Below are 7,485 nucleotides of genomic sequence, written 5' to 3'. Positions count from 1 at the left end.
GTCCTGAATTGAAATCATCTTTAGAATTTAGGGCTGCACATAATTTTTCATGTTAATTTATTTCTAGAGAGATCATCCATGAATATACACAAATCTTTCTTAAAACTGTTTATAATTTCAGTTTATATAGCCTTTTGAGATAATTTCCAATTTGTTACCTAAGCATTAAAAAGTAGGATAGAACTTTTATTGTATTCATTATACTTATTATCCCTTATTTGGGATTTTGAAACATAACTACATTAATGGATAAAATGGCTTGATGCTGGGAAGTTTATTACACCAGGAACCAAGATCCCAAATGAGACAAACTCATGTGCATGTGTGCATGTGTGTGTGTGTGTGCATGTGTGTGTATGTGTGTGTGTACCACACATTGTGGAGGGCACACAAATACTACCTTGATATAATGTGTTTGTCCCCTACCTACAGTTACTTCCAGGAGGAACATAAATACAGCCTTCATACCATGTGAGAAAAAAAAATATCAAGATGGAAGGGAACTCATTTCCATTTCTTCCTAAACATTTTGAATTTTTAACTGTACAATATTTTAAAAGTACATTTTCCCCCAAATGCATGTTAAACAATTTTAACATTTTTTAAAGTTTTGAGTTCCAAATTCTATTCTTCCCTTCTCATTCCCTACTTCCCACTCTCCAGGTAAGCAATCAGATATAGGTTATACACATGCAATCATGATTGTAAAACATTTCCATATTAGTCATATTGTACAAGAAGACTTAAAAGAAAAAAGAATGAAAGTGAAAAGAGCATGTTTCAGTCTGTATTCAAACGATATTAGCTGTTTCTCCAGAAGCAGATAATATGTTTCATCATTAGTCCTTTGAGATTGTCTTCAATCATTGTATTGCTAAGAATAGCTAAGTCATTCACAGTTCTTCATCAAATAATATTGCTCTTACTGTATATAATATACTCTTGGTTCTGTTCACTTAGCTTCGCATCAGTTCATGTGTGTCTTTCTAGGCTTTTCTGAAATCATCCTGCTTCTCATTTCTTATAGCACAATAATATATTAGCACAATATAATCATATGCCACAATTTATTTACCCATTCTTCAATTGATGGGTATCTTAAGCTGGAAAATTGTTTCACTTGGTCTTTTTGTCAGTTCTGTTGCTCCAACATTTGTTTAGAGACCTAATTTAATGTTGTTTTCAAGGGAAGTTAGGGAGAGCTCAGGCAACTTTCTGCCTTTTCTCTGCCATCTTGGCTCTGCCCCCTACATTATTGTTTACATACTCTGTTCCCTGTCACAATGTGAACTTCTTGAGGTCAAGGAAAAATGTTTTGTCTTTCTTTGTTTTCTTATCACAGCACAGTATCTGGAACATAGTGAGTACTTAATATACTGTTTGGCTAACTTACTGACTGTAAGTAGCTCATATTACTTAATGGAAAATTCTGCTTTAATGTAGAATTCCTTTGAAAACATGAAGAATAATTGGTGGTTGTTGTTTGTTCTCAAAGAGAACCAAAATAATACCATTATGGTAGAGTCAAGCTATAATGTGTCTGTCTGTAGCTGATCAGATGGCTATGAGCTCAGAATGGTCTACCACAGAAGAGGGCAGCTGGAAAGCAGGGACTCTCCAAAAACCTATAAAAATGGCTCTGAACCAATTCTAGAACTGCAGAACCCACAAAACAGCAGAGGGAAGCAGGGTTTCAGCCCAGGAGAGCTTGGATGGTCTCTGGGTGAGATCTATCCCACATGGAGCTGGGAGCTGGGAGCTGGGAGCGGAGCAGAGCAGAGTCCAGAGTGAGCGGCTCAGACCAACCAGACCAGGAGCCAGGCGGAGTGGGCCCTAGCACCCTCAATCAGTGAGCTGCGGCAGTTACCAGACTTCTCAACCCACAAACACCAAAGACAGCAGAGAAATTTAGTGGGAAAAGCTGCGGGAGTGGAAGGAGTTCCCCATTAGGCCACTGACCCCAGGGCAGTGGAGGTGGAGCAGCTACAGCTGCTGTTGCTTCCGGCTCCAGGTCCACTTGGTGGGAGGGATTAAGTGGTGGATCAGAGCAGGAGTGCACAGCCTGCTGAAGATCTAAGCCCAGTCCGGGTTGGGGGGTCTTGGGGAAGGAGGAGTGCTGGTGTGGCAGAGCTGGCACATCCACCCCAAACGTGGAACATAGAACTCTTTAGTCTACAAGCAGTCATATCCCACTGAAAAACTCAAGGGTCAAGTTAGTTGCTTGGGAATATGGCCAGGCAGCGAAAACACACCCAGATTCAGTCTCAGACTTTGGATTCTTTCTTTGGTGACAAAGAAGACCAAAACATACAGCCTAAAGAAGTCAACAAAGTGCAAGAACCTACACCAAAAACCTCCAAGAAAAACATGAACTGGTCCCAGGCCATGGAAGAGCTCAAAAAGGATTTGGAAAAGCAAGTTAGAGAAGTAGAGTTAAAATTGGGAAGAGAAATGAGAAGGATGCAAGAAAACCATGAAAAACAAGTCAATGACTCGCTAAAGGAGACCCAAAAAAATACTGAAAAATACACTGACGAAAACAACACCTTAATAAATAGACTTGCTCAAATGGCAAAAGAGCTCCAAAAAGCCAATAAGGAGAAAAATGCCTTGAAAGGCAGAATTAGCCAAATGGAAAAGGAGGTCCAACGGATCACTGAAGAAAATACTACCTTAAAAATTAGATTGTAGCAAGTGGAAGCTGGTGACTTTTTGAGAAATTGAGATATTATAAAACAGAACCAAATGAAAAAATGGAAGATAATGTGAAATATCTCATTGGAAAAACCACTGACCTGTAAAACAGATCCAGGAGAGATAATTTAAAAATTATTGGACTACCTGAAAGCCATGATCAAAAAAAAGAGCCCAGATATCATCTTTCAAGAAATTATCAAGGAGAACTGCCCTGATATTCTAGAGCCACAGGGCAAAATAGAAATTGAAAGAATCCACAAATCGCCTCCTCAAATAGATCCCAAAAAGAAATCTCCTAGGAATATTGTCACCAAATTCCAGAGCTCCCAGATCAAGGAGAAAATACTGCAAGCAGCCAGAAAGAAACAATTTGAGTATTGTGGAAACATAATCAGAATAACCCAAAATCTGGCAGCTTCTGCATTAAGAGATCGAAGGACTTGGAATACAATATTCCGGAGGTCAATGGAGCTAGGATTAAAACCTAGAATCACCTACCCAGCAAAACTGAGTATCATGCTCCAAGGCAAATTATGGATTTTCAATAAAATAGAGGACTTTCAAGCTTTCTCAGTGAAAAGACCAGAGCTGAATAGAAAATTTGACTTTCAAACACAAGAATCAAGAGAAGTATGAAAAGGTAAACAAGAAAGAGAAATCATAAGGGACTTACTAAAGTTGTACTGTTTTTTTTACATTCCTACATAGAAAGATGATATGTATGATTCATGAGACCTCAATATCATAGTAGCTGAAAGGAATATGCATATATATGATTATGTATATATATATATATATATATATAAGTGAATGTGCATGTATTTATATATGTATGTGTGTGTGTATATATATATATATACATATATATATATATATATATATATATAGAGAGAGAGAGAGAGAGAGAGAGAGAGAGAGAGAGAGTGCAGACACAGGGTGAGTTGAAGATGAAGGGAAGATATCTGAAAGAAACAAAATGAAATTAAGGGATGAGAGAGCAACATACTGAGAGAGGGAGATAGGGAGAGATAGAATGGGGTGGATTATCTTGCATAAATGTGGCAAGAGGAAGCAGTTCTGTGGGAGGAGGGGAGAGGGCAGGTGAGGGGGGAATGAGTGAATCTTGCTCTCATCAAATTTGGCCTGAGGGAATGCCATACATACTCAATTGGGTATCTTACCCCACAGGAAAGAAGAGGGAAGAAGATAAAAAAGGGGGAATGATGGAGGGGAGGGCAGATGGGGGTGGAGGTAATCAAAAACAAACACTTTGGAAAGGGGACAGGCTCAAGGGAGAAAATTCAATAAAAGGGGATGGGTTGGGAAGGAGCAAAATATAGTTAGTCTTTCACAACATGAATATTGTGGAAGCGATATACATAATGATACACATGTGGCCTATGTTGAATTGCTTGACTTCTTAGGGAGGGTGGGTGGGAAGGGAAGAGGGGAGAGAATTTGGAACCCAAAGTTTTAAAAACAGATGTTCAAGAACAAAAAAAAAAAGTTTTTGCATGCAACTAGAAAATAAGATACACAGGCAATGGGGCATAGAAATTTATCTTGCCCTACAAGAAAGGAAGGGAAAAGGGGATGGGAGGGGAGTGGGGTGACAGAAGGGAGGGCTGACTGGGGAACAGGGCAACCGGAATATATGCCATTTTGGAGTGGAGGGTAGGGTAGAAATGGGGAGAAAACTTGTAATTCAAATTCTTGTGAAAATCAATGCTGAAAACTAAATATGTTAAATAAATAAATTTAAAAAAAGAATGGTCTACCACAGGTCAGTTACAAATAGTCTATGTTAACATTTGGGGTGGTTTCTCTAAATTTGCACATCTCACTTCAATTCTACTTTGCTCACAGAGCACAGCACCTTCTTTGATAAGGCAATGCATGCTGGGTGGTAGTGTGTCAATGCCTCCCACATCATGAAATCAATTCCTCAGAGATACCTTGAAAGTGTCCTCGTATCACTTTTTCTGACCACTTTGTGAGCATTTGCTTTGTGTGAGTTCTCTGTAAAATAGTCTTTTAGGCAAACATGTTTGGCATGTGAATAGTATGGCCAGCCAATTGAGGTTGTAGTCTCTGTAGTAAAGTTTGAATGCTTGGCAGTTTAATTCAAGAGAGGACCTCAGCGTTTGGTACCTTATCTTGCCAGGTGATGTTCATAATCTTCCCAAGACAATTCAAAGGTGTATGTGCATTATATGTATGTATGTATGTATGCATAAATAAAGTGAATTACAAACTGATCACAATTCCCTCCCTCTTGCCGAACTGAGTATAATTCCCTCTGCCAGTGTTAAGCATTAATTCACCAATTAAAGAACCTTCTTGTCATGCTCTCCTCCCCAGTGACTCCTCCACAAAAACATGTTGTATGATAAAATCATTCAGGAAGGCTGCAAAGGTTCCCTAATTTCTAGAATCATCTTGGTCATTCAGGTCAAGGTGTCTTTTCTAATCAGACAGCTCTTGCAATATCATCTCCCAAACTGTTTTTTCCTGAAACCTTTCTTTCCTTTATGGTTTAAACAGATATAAGCCCCAGGTAAACTCACTTTTGAGAGTCTCTGCCTGTTCCAATTGAACTTCTTTGCTGGTGAATTCAATAAGCCCCAAGACAAGTTTGAAACTCTGGGATCTTGTTCTTCTTGCATCATCCATAATAGATTATATGTTTTCCTATCCCACTAGCAAAATGCCATACATTAAATGCTTTGTCCACATAATTAAAGAGAATCCTTCCCAGGTAATTGCTATTTATGCTTAACAGCAATCAACAATGTATTTATTACTACCAATGTGTCAGAATCAGAACATTCAAACTCATTCTACTAGGTTTAAAATATATTAGGTCAAGGAAATTATATGAAACTTTTGAGCAAGAGAGTATTCATATGACACAGAATGAGTTTTTAAAGATTATGTCTAAGTTAGACTAGTCTGGAAGACAATAAAGCATCTATTCATTGGTCTGTTGGGCAAAATGCATTTTGTGTATCCCTTTGGGGCATGGAGCCTAAGAGTTGATTTGGTGCCATAAACATTAAAAGAACCTAGCAAAGACCTTCAGTATCCTGAGTAGATATAGTATGGAAAAAATGAACAAGGATAGCCTATATTGAAAAAGAAAGATGGGTTGATGAATTGGTGGAGGGAAAGCCCCATTACTTCCAGTATGACAAAATAAAATCTGATGTTTGACAATTAATGCTCTTCATAACCTCACTTGCTCTCTCCTTTCCAGTCTTTCTATACATTACTTTCCTCTACTAACTCTATAATACAGCTACACTGACCAACTAGTGATATTCCTTGAACATGGTCCTCCATCTCCTGTCTCTGTGCCTTGAAACTGGTAATCCCCATGTCTGAAATCTTTTCCCTCTTCCCTCTGTTAGGTTTTCTTTATTCCTCCAAGACTGAGTTCATATATCATCACGTGTGGGAGACCTTTCCTGCATTTCCTAGTTACTAGGGCCTTCCCATTCGAGCTCATTATCTAGTTATTTGCATGTTTTCTCCCACATAAGAATGTGAGCTCTCTAAGGTGAGAACTGATTTTACTTTTTTATATACCTAGCATTTAGTACAATGTCAGAAATATGGCACTTAATAAGTGCTTTTTTCTGTATATATTTTGTTTATTTAATATTTTGAGTTACAAATTTTCTCCCAATTTCTACCCTCCCCCCCCATACCAAGACAGCACATATGGTGATTGCCTCGTTCTCCAGCCAACCCTCCTCTCTTTCACCCCACTCTCTCCCCAACCCTTTTCCCCTTATTTTCTTGTAGGGCAGGATAGATTTCTATGCCGCATTCCCTATATATCTTGTTTCCCAGCTGCATGCAAAAAACAACTTTTTAAATTTTTTTTAAGCATCTGTTCTTAAAACTTTGAGTTCCAAATTCTCCCCTCTCCCCTTCCCTTCCCACCCACCCTAGGAAGGCAAGCAATTCAACATAAATCACACATGTATCATTATGTAAAACACTTCCACAATGCTCATGTTGTGAAAGGCTAACTATATTTCCTTCCATCCTATCCTGTCCCCCTTTATTCAATTTTCTCCCTTGACCCTGTCCCTTTTTAAATATGTTTGCTTTTGATTACCTCCTACCTATCTGCTCTTTCTTCTATCATCCCCCTTTTTTATTCCCTTCCCCTTACTTTCCTGTGGCGTAAGATACACAATTGATTGTGTATGTTATTGCCTCCTCAGCTTGAATCTGATGAGAGTAAGATTCCCTCATTCCCCCTCACCTGCCCCACCTCTTCTCTTCCAACAGAACTGCTTTTTCTTGCCACTTTTATGTGAGGTAATTTACCCCATTCTATCTCTCCCTTTCTCTCTCTCTCTCAATATATTCCTTTCTCACCCCTTAAACTTATTTCATTTTTTTAGATATCATTCCTTCATATTCAACTCATCCTGTGCCCTCTGTCTATATTCCCTTCAACTACCCTAATACTGAGAAAGGTCTCATGAATTACACATATCATCTTTCCATGTAGGAATGTAAACAAAACAGTTCAACTTTAGTAAGTCCCTTATGATTTCTCTTTCTTTTTTATCTTTTCATGCTTCTCTTGATTTTGTATTTGAAAGTCAAATTTTCTATTCAGCTCTGGTCTTCTCATTGAGAAAGTTTGAAAGTCCTCTATTTTATTGAAAATCCATATTTTGCCTTGGAGCATGATACTCAGTTTTGCTGGGTAGGTGATTCTTGGTTTTAATCCTTGCTGCTTTGACCTCCAGAATATCATATTCCAAG

Source organism: Trichosurus vulpecula, chromosome 1 (genome assembly GCF_011100635.1).
Source record: "Trichosurus vulpecula isolate mTriVul1 chromosome 1, mTriVul1.pri, whole genome shotgun sequence".
Lineage (NCBI taxonomy): Eukaryota > Metazoa > Chordata > Mammalia > Diprotodontia > Phalangeridae > Trichosurus > Trichosurus vulpecula.
This window is presented reverse-complemented; position numbering follows the sequence as displayed.